The 12,955-nt window shown below is 44.7% G+C and overlaps 1 protein-coding gene and 1 long non-coding RNA gene across 2 annotated transcripts in view; both read left to right on the top strand.

The window, feature by feature from the left end:
- Positions 1-2,864: 2,864 nt before the first annotated feature.
- On the top strand, positions 2,865-5,420 carry LOC120935315. Its single transcript, XR_005748409.1, has 2 exons — positions 2,865-3,006; positions 5,365-5,420. It is a non-coding gene; the product is annotated as an uncharacterized LOC120935315 (long non-coding RNA).
- Positions 5,421-9,729: 4,309 nt separating this feature from the next.
- MYO7B (myosin VIIB) overlaps positions 9,730-12,955 on the top strand; it is a 349,736-nt gene continuing 346,510 nt past the window's right edge. The window contains exon 1 of the mRNA XM_040348869.1: positions 9,730-9,824. The gene's annotated coding sequence lies outside the window, so the exon portion shown is untranslated. The remainder of the gene's footprint in view (positions 9,825-12,955) is intronic.

The following is a 12,955-nucleotide window of genomic DNA, read 5'->3' as shown; positions in this document are numbered from 1 at the left end:
GAAAGACATTATCGAAAAACAAAAACACACACTGAAAAAAGAACAGGAAGGTGACAGAAGTGGTAAGTGACACACTCAGGGCTCCCACTGATTCTGCATTATGGTGAGTTAAACCATTACATTTCATATAACAATGTAATAATAGAAATAATGCACTACAATCATCCTGACGCCATATCAACCATGGTGCCAGGATGATTGAAGCGTCAACAACAGCCATTTCCCCGTTAAGATGCCTGAAAAACAATGTATTTTCTGGCAGTGTCCCTCCCGAGACTAGACTCTGGATCCGCCCCTGCTTTCGTTGCAATTACAGCTGCAAGTCTTTTTTAGGGATGTCTCTACCAGCTTTGCACATCTAGAGAGTGACATTTTTGCCCGTTCTTTGCAAAAACGCTCTGTCAGATTGGATGGAATGTGTCTGCGAACAGCAATTTTCTAGTCTTGCCACAGATTCTCAATTGGATTTAGGTCTGGACATTGAATGGGCCATTCTAACACATGAATATGCTTTGATCTAAACCATTCCATTGTAGCTCTGGCTGTATGTTTAGGGTCGTTGTCTCGTTGGAAGGTGAACCTCTGCTCCAGCCTCATGTGGACTCTAGCAGGTTTTCTTCTAAGATTGCCCTGTATTTGGCTCCATCCATCTTCCCATCAACTCTGGCCAGCTTCCTTGTCCCTGCTGAAGAAAAGCATCCACACAACATGATGCTGCCATCACCATGTTTCAATGTGGGGATGGTGTGTTCAGGGTGATGTGCAGTGTTAGCTTTCTGCCACACATAGCCAGGGCTGAACTGGTCCAAAAATTTGGCCCTGGACTTCATCCAGACTGGCTCACTTTAATTTTGCGAAAACGCAAACAAACAGTATATAAACGAAATGCTATTGCAGAAAAAAAGTATAAACTGTTTTTTTTTTTAACTCTTCATTTAGGCTACTTTCACACTGGGGCAGGGGCGGCATTGGCGGTAAAGCGCTGCTATTTTTAGCGGCCCTTTACTGTCATTTTTGCAGAGATAATTTCTTTGTGGCGCTTTGCCGGCGCTACCCATTCATTTCAATGGCAGGAGCAGTGGAGGAGCGGTGTATACACCGCTCCAGAGATGATGCTTGCAGGTGTTTTTTTAACGTCCTGCCAGCGCATCACCTCAGTGCGCCTTCCCCGTTACATCAGAGTTCCCAGATAGCCTCCCCCTTACATCAGGGTCCCCAGAGAGCCTCCCCCTTACATCAGTGTCCCCAGAGAGCCCCCCTTACATCAGGGTCCATAGAAATTTTCTCCGTTACATCAGGGTCCACAGAGAGCCCCTCTTACATCAGAGTCCTCAGAGAGCCTCAGCCTTGCATCAGGGTCCCCAGATAGCCCCCCACTTACATCAGGGTCCCCAGAAACCCTCCCCTGTACATAATGGTCCCCAGAGAGTCCCCCTTACATCAGATTCCCCAGAGAGCCTCAGCCTTGCATCAGGGTCCCCCAAGAGCCCCCCTTACATCAGAGTCCCCAGAGAGCCCCCCTTACATCAGAGTCCCTAGAGTGCCTCAGCCTTGCATCAGGGTCCCCAGAAAGCCCCCCTTACATCATAGTCCTTAAAGAGTCTTCCTCTTAAATCAGAGTCCCCAGAGAGCCTCAGCCTTGCATCATGATCCCCAGAGAGCCCCCATACATCAGGGTCCCCAGAGAGCCTCCCCCTTACATCAGGGTCCCCAGAGCGCCTCCCCCTTACATCAGAGTGCCCAGAGAGCCTCCCCCTTACATCAGGGTCCCCAGAGAATCTCCCTTACATCAGGGTCCATAGAAATCCTCTCCGTTACATCAGGGTCCACAGAGAGCCCCTCTTACATCAGAGTCCTCAGAGAGCCTCAGCCTTGCCTCAGGGTTCCCAGAGAGCCCCCCACCTATATCAGGGTTCCCAGAGACCCTCCCCCATACATCATGGTCCCCAGAGAGTCCCCCTTACATCAGATTCCCCAGAGAGCCTCAGCCTTGCATCAGGGTCCCCCAAGAGCCCTCCTTACATCATGGTCCTCAAAGAGTTTTCCCCTTACATCAGAGTCCACAGAGAGCCTCAGCCTTGCATCAAGGTCCCCAGAAAGCCTCCCTTACATCAGGGTCCTCAAAGAGTCTTCCCCTTACATCAGGGTCCCCAGAGAGCCTACTAACATCAGGGTCACCAGAGAGGGCAGTGTAATCTCTCTGCTGCCCACAGCTGCACAGTGAGGGCAGAACAGTGGTGATGTAGGGTGGGCGGTGAGAGATGATGTAATTTCTCTTGCCTGCTCCTGGCCTGGCTGCCTGCCTACCTGCTCTCCGGATCTCCCGTGCTGCCTGCCGCATGGCTGCAGAGAGGCCATGGACTGGTAATGGGCTATGGTTGGGGACCCCTGGGACTCAGGACTATGGGCCCCAGATAGATTAGTTAGGGATATCAGCATAAAGGGAACTGAATACAAATGCACACTGCACTTTTCAACTATTTCATTTGTGTTGGTCTATCACATAAAATCCCAATAAAATACACTTACGTTTTTGGTTGTAACGTGACAAAATGAGGAAAATTTCAAGGGATATGAATACTTTTTCAAGGCACTGTATACATAAAGAGAAGCGATAACAGTCTTTTTTAGTAATTGCAAAGGGAACTGTAGTTTAGAATGCATAGTTCTTACATGGGTATGTACCTCAACATATTGTACCTCAAATTCATATTTAGACCGCAGTGTTAATTAAACATTTCACAATGTCTCATGTCAGTGCAGTAGTTAATCCCTGTCTAGCAGACATAGGGAGGGGGAGGAAGTAAGAATGTCAGAACATAATGGGATTGCCTAGTAGGGAGCATTGACCTGTTTTCAGTTCCACCACACAGAAGCCTCTGATATCTGCTGCAGTTACTGCATCTCACAGATAGTGCATCAATGGAATTCTACAAGTGTCTTCTACATGTTTGCAAAAATCAACTTTATTTCCAGTCATTTATCTGATATTACACGTATGCTTAAGTAAGTACATATTTTGTTGTACACATTTCTCTTGTTACAATGTTTCTAATGAATTGTGTTTTTTCTTTTATGCACAAGCATTTTTATGTAGCTTAGACTGAACTGAAGAGATGTTTTACAGAACAACACGCATTTCAGTTGGCATTTGTACAGTAAAGTAGCAAAGTTTGCCTGTTCCTTGAATAGATAATTCAGCATAGTTTTTATTTTAGATACAATTTTCATTAGTTATATGGCTTACTTAGTGTTTTATATTTTTTGTGTGTGAACCATGTAGGCATTGAATTGTACAACTAAATTGATGCGGTTTTGTCCCACCTGCCCTTATGAACTAAATGTCCATTAGCATCAAACACTGGTACTCTGGGACCTTTTTTTATTGAACCCCTCTCAAAGCACCTCTGTAAAGGTGAATGACATTTAAATTGGTAGGGACATGAGAATTACTTGCACGTATGACTATTGTGCTAGGCTGGCAGTGTGGGAGAGTAGGTGTGAGGGTACATATTTTTTTTGTCTTTATCTTCAAGGATATGAAAAATACAAAAAGTACCATAACATCTCCCCTTCCACAAAGCCAACATAGCACACTAGGAATTCTCATGTGTAAGAATGCTAAAAATACATTTAAATAAAGACAACACCTCCATTAGAATCTTTTTTCAACATTCCTGGCTTGGGGCTTAAAAGTGCTGTTTGAAGCTTTGTAAATGCTTGCTAAATCTGATGCTTCGTAGACTCACCTGTAAAAGGTAAGATTAAACAATACGGCCCGGATTCAGATACATTTTCGTATCTATCGGCGGGCGTAGCGTATCTCAGATACACTACGCCGCCGTAACTTAGGGCGCAAGTTCCGTATTCAGAAAGAACTTGCGCCTTAAGTTACGGCGGCGTAGTGTAAATGTGTCGGCGTAAGCCCGCCTAATTCAAATGTGGATGATGTGGGCGTGTTTTATTTAAATTACTTGTGACCCCACGTAATTGACGTTTTTATTTACGAACAGCGCATGCGCCGTCCGTGAATGTTTCCAAGTGCGCATGCTCCAAAATAAGGCCAAACTGTCAATGCTTTCGCCGTGAACGTAACTTACGTACAGCCCTATTCGCGAACGACTTCTGTAAACGACGTAAAATACGACGCTGTTCGTGTGTTTCCGACGTCCATACCTAACATGACTTACCCCTGCTTTATGAGGGGTAACTTTACGCCGGAAAAAGCCTTACGTAAACAACGTAAAAAAATGCGGCGGGCGGACGTACGTTTCTGAATCGGCGTATCAACCTAATTTGCATATTCCTCGCGTAAATCTACGAAAGCGCCACCTAGCGGCCAGCGTAAATATGCAGCCTAAGATACGACGGTGTAAGAGACTTACGCCGGTCGGATCTTAGGGATATCTATGCGTAACTGATTCTAAGAATCAGGCGCATAGATACGACCCCGCACACTCAGAGTTAAGGCGGCGTATCCGGAGATACGCTGTCAAAACTCGTATCTGAATCCGGGCCTACATGTGTATTTCAAGCCTAAAGCAGGCTATACAGTAGTAGATTTTCAAATCAAAGTTCGTACAAATATTCATACAAATTTTTTTTGTACATTTGATGACTAAATGAATTTTGTTTGAAAGCACTTTTGCTTTTAAAATTTGATTTTAAAATGAATGTAATTCCTTGAACTAAATCCGCATACACTGCTTGAAACTTGTTCGCTCTAATAGTTGAAAATTGAGCAAACATGCTTAAAATAAAAAAGCTATTTGTGACTTCGAAAAGCCATTTATTATGAACCACCTAAATGCAAATGGAAATGAAATTTTGCAGTGAATGGGATAGGGAAACGTGTAAATCATTTCAACCAATCTATCAGAAACGACTGTATTAAAATAAATACACTCCAAATTTTTTCCCACAAGAACTCTATGATATTCAACCATATCATAAATGTATATAATTCCATAAGGATATTTTTTTATTTTGTTATACATGTTAAAGAAGATAAAACAATAACATTTAAATTTCTTCACAAATCAGTATTTTACATGTCTTTGCATATACCCTACCCTACCCTACACATACCCTTTACTTTATTCCATTGAATTAAATAGAGATCTATATACAGACAAGGGACATTCAGCCTTGAATTTGTCAGTGAAAAATATTTTCTCATAAGTTATTTCAAAATATTGATTACGATATTAAAGATTTGTTTGGAGATTGTGTCCAGAACATTTACCAATTCTCTTAAACAATAATATTTATTGGTTAGTAGACACTTAAATGGATCATTTGGAGTACATTAGATAAAGCTTATAAGCATTTTGCTTGTTTAACTTTCCTTGGTTTAAATTTCAGATTGTCAGTCTGAGATTGTTGGTATAATCCTGATGTCACTATGAAGCTGGACTATGGTAAGCATTGTTATAGTATATATATGAGAAATGGATGATTGTAATTTAGGGACATTAAAGCACATGTTACCCTAACATTTCTAAAAAAAATTCCACCACCCACCCAAGTATGAACCCAGCCTACAGGTTGGTTGCCATCTCACCATTTGATTCTCCAGTGTAGATCTTAAGGTCAAACAGGGCAACAAACACCCATAAATTAAAGGCTTGAGGATGCACAGAGACCAATTGATAGAGCCTACATGGCTCTACCAATTAGCACACCTATGCTAAAGGACATTGCTCTGTTCTGCAATCAGTTTGCTGCTGTTGTGAAGAAGTCTTTATCTGGATTTCATATACACAAACCACTGCTCCTAAGTATTTCTTACTAGCATTTTGAATAGTAATCAACTGGTTAGCCCTCAATCCCCCCCTCCCCGTTTTTTTTGTCAATTTCTCCTACTTCTTTCTTTCCACCCTACCACTCACTTCTCCAAGCATACTCAATTCCTTTATTCCTTCTCTGACTTCTGCCCCTACCAAACACTAATGCCCACCTACCTGCCCCCCCCCCATTTTAAAATTTTCTCTATAAGGGCTCTCAGTGTTGCATTATTTCTTATCACATGGCCCTCGCTTTTCTGCCGAATATGCTAATATTATGGCCACAACGTAATACCCTTTCTCTTATCGTCCATGGATGGACACAGCTCCTTAAATCTTGACAAGTGGGTTATGTTCCTGTTCACAGGAGAGGACTAGGCAGAAACATGTTAGATAATTAAATACATGTTTCTTTAACAGAGTTGAACAGCCCCGCCCAGGGGGTGGTCCCTCTGGACATAACCCTCCCCCTGCAGTATGCAGCCTCAGTTTCTTTCTGCCTAGCAAAGTAGGACGACATATGGCTCCCGTTGTGGGCACAGCGCGCTTAGTACATTTTTATTTTATTTTATTTTCTTCTGAAGAATCTTCTATCAACTGTCGGCTGAGAGACAGGCTGGATATTATAGATCCTTGTATTCTCCTCAGCCCGGCCTGTGAGCGTGAGCACACCTTTGCAAAGAGGCTGGGTCTGCCACGTCATACTTCGTGGCAGACCCACCTGGGGTGGCCAGTGAGCTTTGGCTCCAGGGTCCACATATGACTGGGCTGGTATTGTCTCACTCACAGTGGACCGGGCAGACAGCTACTCCTACGCGGTGTAGGTCTGTCAGGAATGCGTCAGTGGGTCCTTGCATGGACGGGTAAGTACAGTCCTTCCCGCTTTGGCGGGTCGGTATAGCTGGGCATTCCTGGGGTTCGGGGGTTCTCCTGTCCTCCCTTCCCTGCTCTCTGTAATTTTTTCCCTCTGCTGTTCATTGATCCCGGGGTGGACCTGGGGGGGGGGGCTTATTTTCCCACCAGGGGACTGTGGGCTGTCTGGGCCTGTGTTTTCCTTGTGGGAATGTATTTGCCTCAGAAAGGCCTCATTGGGCCTTCTCATCCTCGTCACAGCGTTTTAGGCCATTTTTGCGGTGCCGGCGCCATGTTTTTGTAGCCTGCTGCTACCATTGTAAATCTCCATTGACGGACATTTTATTGTGGTCGCGCTATGGCGCAGTTTGCTATTGCGGTCGGCCATTTTACTGTGTCCGTTCCCTGCTCCATCTGAGGCGTCCGGTGGACATTTTGAAGGGGGTTTTGGCCTCTAGTGCTGGGCTTATACAGCGCGTAATACGGATCTCCTCATGTTTTTTGATTTACCTCACAGCATTTCTCCCCACACACACACTGTGTTCTGAGGGTAGGCAGCGGCGCTGAACGGTCTCCTCTGGTGAGTCCCCTGGGTAACCCCCGGTCAGCGCAGCAAGGATGGTGGGATTAGTTCATGTCTAAAATGTATCCCTGAGAGCTGTTTTTAATGGAGTAAGTGTCTGGTCTTCCTCTCCAAGACATGCCAAAGGTGGCAGCTGGGGTTCCTGCAGTTAATGGACACTTTGTTAGAGTGGCGTGCGGGTGTTAGGAGGGGGGGTTGAAATGTGCCCCCTCCCCCCCATCCCCTGGGAACTGCTCTGCCTCAGACCGGGACCTGGCTGTCACGTCCCTGGTTCTGTGTGGTCTATGTAAGTAGACCAGGACCTTTCTTGTGAGGGAAAATCCTCACTGGGGTCAGTGACAGGGCACTTTTCAGTGCGCTGCTGCAGGGAACTCGCTTATGCTGTATTGTGCAGCGGAGGTATCCTCTGAGGGCTCGGTCTTTTTTGTGCACACAATCCAGGCCGCTCTGTAAAGGTTTTCCTTATATATCCTTTTCTTTTGACAAGTTGATTGATAAGGAATAGGAAAGGCTGCAGAAATCCTTGTAGTTCCTCAGTGCCTGGCGGTTTGGTACCCCTTTGAGGAGAGTTTAAAAAAAATATATACACTTCTCCTCAGGTAGTGGCCTCCGGGGCCCGGTTAAAAAGGGGTGACCACTCTCCCTATAATAGGGACCCCTGTCTTCAAGGACCATTCTGATAGGAAGTCCAAGGCGATGACCCGCTCCATGTTTACCATGCAGGGGTCTGCATCTCGGCCTGTTGTGACCGCAACTTTGGTGTCTCAGACACTCGCTGGGCAAGGTTTTACACCAGACTGTGGAGGAGCACCAGCTCCTTCCCTGATTTGTTAGACTGTCCGACCAGTTGGTCCAGGGCCTTGTATATGTCTGTGATGCTACACGGGATGCAGCATCCTTGATATCCAGAGCCTCTGTTTCAGCGATGGTTTTGCGCCGCCTGATTTGGCTGATTTACCCCTAGGGGTAGGAGATTTTGGTACCTCGTTGGAACACATTATCACGAATGTCACTGGGAGTAAGAGCACTCTCCTCCCTCAGTCCGCTAGGGGGAAGGAACCGCGGCGTGTGCCGGGTCCTTCATTCCCCGCTCAGAAGCGGTATTTTTCGTCAGTCAGGGCCTGCGGGTAAACCCTTGCAGGCCAACAAAAGCTTAGCTGGGGGACGGGAACGTCCCTGGGTACGTAGGCCGAACACGCCGGCACCCGTGGGGGAGGGGCTTTGCAGGTTCACAGCTCAGTGAACCTTCCTGCTCTCCGACCAGTGGGTCTGCAAGGTGGTCTCTTCGGAGTACTAGATAGGGTTCCTCCTATCTTTCTGGCTCGTCGGTCTGCCCTGCTGGGGCAGTGTGGGACTTGCTAAGCTGCGGGGTAATTTTATCTGTTCTGCAGGACGAGAGGTTTCAGGGATTCTATTCAAATCTGTTCTCGGTCCCGAAGACGGACGGGGGCCGTCCAATTTTTTGCCTCACAACCCTAAATGCCTTTGTGAGAGTTAGGTAGTTTTGCATGGAATCCATTCGTTCGGTGGTAGCTGCGCTCCATCCGAGGGACTTTCTGACGTCCTTGGCCATCAAGGACGCATACCTGCATGTCCCAATTTGCGCAAATCACCAGAGGTGGGGGGGCTTGTGTTGTGAGCGGGGTGTCCCCACGATCTATCCGCGGGGGGGGGGAGATTGTGCTGTGAGCGGGGTGTCCCACAATTAATACCTGGGGGGAGGTTGCTGTGAATGGGGTGTCCCGTGATCCATCCTTGCGGGGGGGTTTTGCTGTGAGTGGGGTGTCTGCGATCCTGCGGGGGGGGGGGGGGAGGATATTGTCATGCTGTCGGTATTTCAGTGTCTGTGATAATGATCTATATACTGTCTGTGGTGCTGATCTGTATACCGTATCTGTGGTGCTGATCTGTATACCGTATCTGTGGTGCTGATCTGTATACCGTATCTGTGCTGCTGATCTGTATATTGTATCTGTGGTGCTAATCTGTATACCGTATCTGTGGTGCCGAGCTGTATACTGTATCTGTTGGGCTGAGCTGTATACATATCTGTGGTGCTAATCTGTATACCGTATCTGTAGGGCTGAGCTGTATACCGTATCTGTAGGGCTGATCTGTATACTGTATCTGTGGTGCTGATCTGTATATTGTATCTGTGGTGCTGATCTGTATACCGTATCTGTGGTGCTGAGCTGTATACTCCTAACACTAATGGTGGAAGCAAGTGGAATACAGGGGATGGAGTGAGTGGATTCTATAAGGGGTGGGGCTTATGAGAAGTCTAAAACTTCACCAGCCGCCACTGTCCCCTTGTGTGTTTGGCATCTCAAACTCTGTAACCTATAAACGTCACTAAAACATTTGTAAAAGAAGACCTAGGTGCAGACCTTTCAACCTAGTTTAATTTTTCATTAAACATGACTAGTAATGTTATACAACACATCTGAAATGGTTAACAGCCATTAATTTATGGCTATGTAAATGAGGCAAGGAACAGGAATCAGCCTGCTAGCAAGGAGGGTAAAGTCCAGTGATAAATGAGACAGTGAGCAGTGACATGTAAATCCTTTTCCTGGGAATCTCGGCTGAGAAGCACACATAAGGTAAAGGAAAACTTTTTATATAATATAGAAAAGTGAATTTTGCTTAGTGATAAAAAAACATATCTCATTTTAAGGGAATGTAGTGTGCTACATTTTGTACTTGCTCATCTTCAACTTAGGACATGCAAGCAATGTGTGGCTAGATTAGTAGTTAGAGTGTCTTTGCTAACTATAGTTTTTACTTTTAGCAGCATAAAAAATGATATCTTGAAAATTATGCTTGCATTCGATATGTTCGATATATTATAATAGAATTATATTGTGCAAATAGTGCTGAAAACAGGAATCTTTACAGGGTAAATCTTTAGAGCTAGTGATTAGGGAGAGTCACATCAGTAGAACAGAAGTCAATATCTCTACCTAAATGATAAGAGCAATAAACAGCAATACAGTTAAGTATTTATTCTGCGTCAACCTTCTGACATGGTTTGAACAAAAAATCACTCAGGCTTTAAAACATTTGAGCGTTTTACAAAGGAGGCCTTTTGTGTTGTGTAGAACATTGGCAAATATCGTGAGTTTCCTGGTAAACTAACACGATCAGTGGCAACTAGCCATAGGGCTGCCTGTTACGCATTGAAAACATTAGCCAACTCTAAGTTAGTTAATATTGTATTTATTTGGCTGTAAAAAAGCAATTCACTGAGCATCAAACAAAAAAAACATCAGGGAGGTTGTATAGAAGTCAATTGGTAGTTTGACTTCTGTACAACCTCCCTTCCCATACATGAATCAAAATTTGGCTGGTCCCTGTATGGCTACATCCATACAATAAACTAGTTAAACATTTCCGGACACCTTATTGTGACACCTATATAAACGTGTTGGACATATCATTCCAAAACTACGGGCATTAATATGGAGTTACCGCCTCATTTGTGTGTATAACAGCCACCACTCTTTTGATAAGACTTTCCACAATATATTGAATGTGTTTGGGAAATGTTATGCACATTTAACCAAAAGTTAATTTTTGAGGTCAGGAACCTGGCTCACAATTGACATTCCAACTTATTCTAAAGTACTTAGTAGGGTTGAGTTTAGGGCTCTGTGCAGGCCACTCCAGTTACCCCACACAAGACTTGTAATACCATAGGGGTGATTTACTAAAGGCAAATAGGCTGTACACGTTGCAAGGGAAGTTGCACCATGAGCTGAGTGAATGTGGTGCATTTTTACTTTGCAAAGAATACCCAATCTGCTGTCCTGGGGGTAAAGTTTACAAGAAGCCTGGAGGAGTATTTAAAGTAGGATTGAGGGGGAGGGTGAAAGAGAATATAATGGTGCAGACAGGTCAGACCCTATTGGTGGGTGGAAAAGGGGAAGATGGTAGGGCTGTGGCAGGTGATAAGATAAGTCAATAAAAATAGTTGAGTTGGAAGCTATGGTGCATGAAGAGAACTATGATTTAAATGTTATTGCTGAATCTTGGCTTCATTCTTCCCACAAATTGGGCTATTAATATTGCTGGCTGTGCTCTCTTTTGGAGAGACAGGGTAAAATGTAAACATGGTGGTGTCTGCCACTATGTGAGAAGTGATCACAAAGCAAGTATGAAAGAGGACCTTGTTGCTAGAGTGTGTGATGATGCTGAAGCATTATGGGTAAACTGTCTATGAGTATGAGTACTTCAAAGTTAATTATTGGTGTTTATTATAGGCCATCTAATGTTATTGAGGAGGAGGAAACGCAACTACTTGAACAGAAAGGGCTGCAAGGGCTGGGGCATTGATGATAATGGGGGATTTTAACTACCCTGAAACTGATTGGAGTAATGGCACTGCTGGATCGGTTAAAGTAGGAGTAAACTTCCTTTGTTGATTTTTACCTGATTATAAGCTTACCTCTAAGTATAGTAAATATCTCCTTAAACATGCACAGTTTAGGAAATATTTACTTTAGAAGTAGCCATTGACGTCACTGGTGCATGCGCTATGAAGGAACCGCATACCCGTGACGGGGGAAGATGGAAGGGCGCCACTGGAGGGCTTCATTTTCAGGGAAGTCTGTCATAATGTGCTAGCATGCACTGCATACTAGCACATTATGACTTTAACCACTTAAGGACGTCTCCTGCACATACAGGTCCTTCTCAAAAAATTAGCATATTGTGATAAAGTTCATTATTTTCTGTAATGTACTGATAAACATTAGACTTTCATATATTTTAGATTCATTACACACAACTGAAGTAGTTCAAGCCTTTTATTGTTTTAATATTGATGATTTTGTCATACAGCTCATGAAAACCCCAAATTCCTATCTCAAAAAATTAGCATATCATGAAAAGGTTCTCTAAACGAGCTCTTAACCTAATCATCTGAATCAACTAATTAACTCTAAACACCTGCAAAAGATTCCCGAGGCTTTTAAAAACTCCCAGCCTGGTTCATTACTCCAAACCGCAATCATGGGTAAGACTGTCGACATGACTGCTGTCCAGAAGGCCATCATTGACACCCTCAAGCAAGAGGGTAAGACACAGAAAGAAATTTCTGAACGAATAGGCTGTTCCCAGAGTGCTGTATCAAGGCACCTCAGTGGGAAGTCTGTGGGAAGGAAAAAGTGTGGCAGAAAACGCTGCACAACGAGAAGAGGTGACCGGACCCTGAGGAAGATTGTGGAGAAGGACCGATTCCAGACCTTGGGGGACCTGCGGAAGCAGTGGACTGAGTCTGGAGTAGAAACATCCAGAGCCACCGTGTACAGGCGTGTGCAGGAAATGGGCTACAAGTGCCGCATTCCCCAGGTCAAGCCACTTTTGAACCAGAAACAGCGGCAGAAGCGCCTGACCTGGGCTACAGAGAAGCAACACTGGACTGTTGCTCAGTGGTCCAAAGTACTTTTTTCAGATGAAAGCAAATTTTGCATGTAATGAAGGTGCCAGAGTCTGAAGGAAGACTGGGGAGAGGGAAATGCCAAAATGCCTGAAGTCCAGTGTCAAGTACCCACAGTCAGTGATGGTCTGGGGTGCCATGTCAGCTGCTGGTGTTGGTCCACTGTGTTTTATCAAGGGCAGGGTGAATTTAGCTAGCTATCAGGAGATTTTGGAGCACTTCATGCTTCCATCTGCTGAAAAGCTTTATGGAGATGAAGATTTCATTTTTCAGGACGACCTGGCACCTGCTCAC

The sequence above is a fragment of the Rana temporaria genome, chromosome 4 (genome assembly GCF_905171775.1).
Source record: "Rana temporaria chromosome 4, aRanTem1.1, whole genome shotgun sequence".
Lineage (NCBI taxonomy): Eukaryota > Metazoa > Chordata > Amphibia > Anura > Ranidae > Rana > Rana temporaria.
This window is presented reverse-complemented; position numbering and strand designations above follow the sequence as displayed.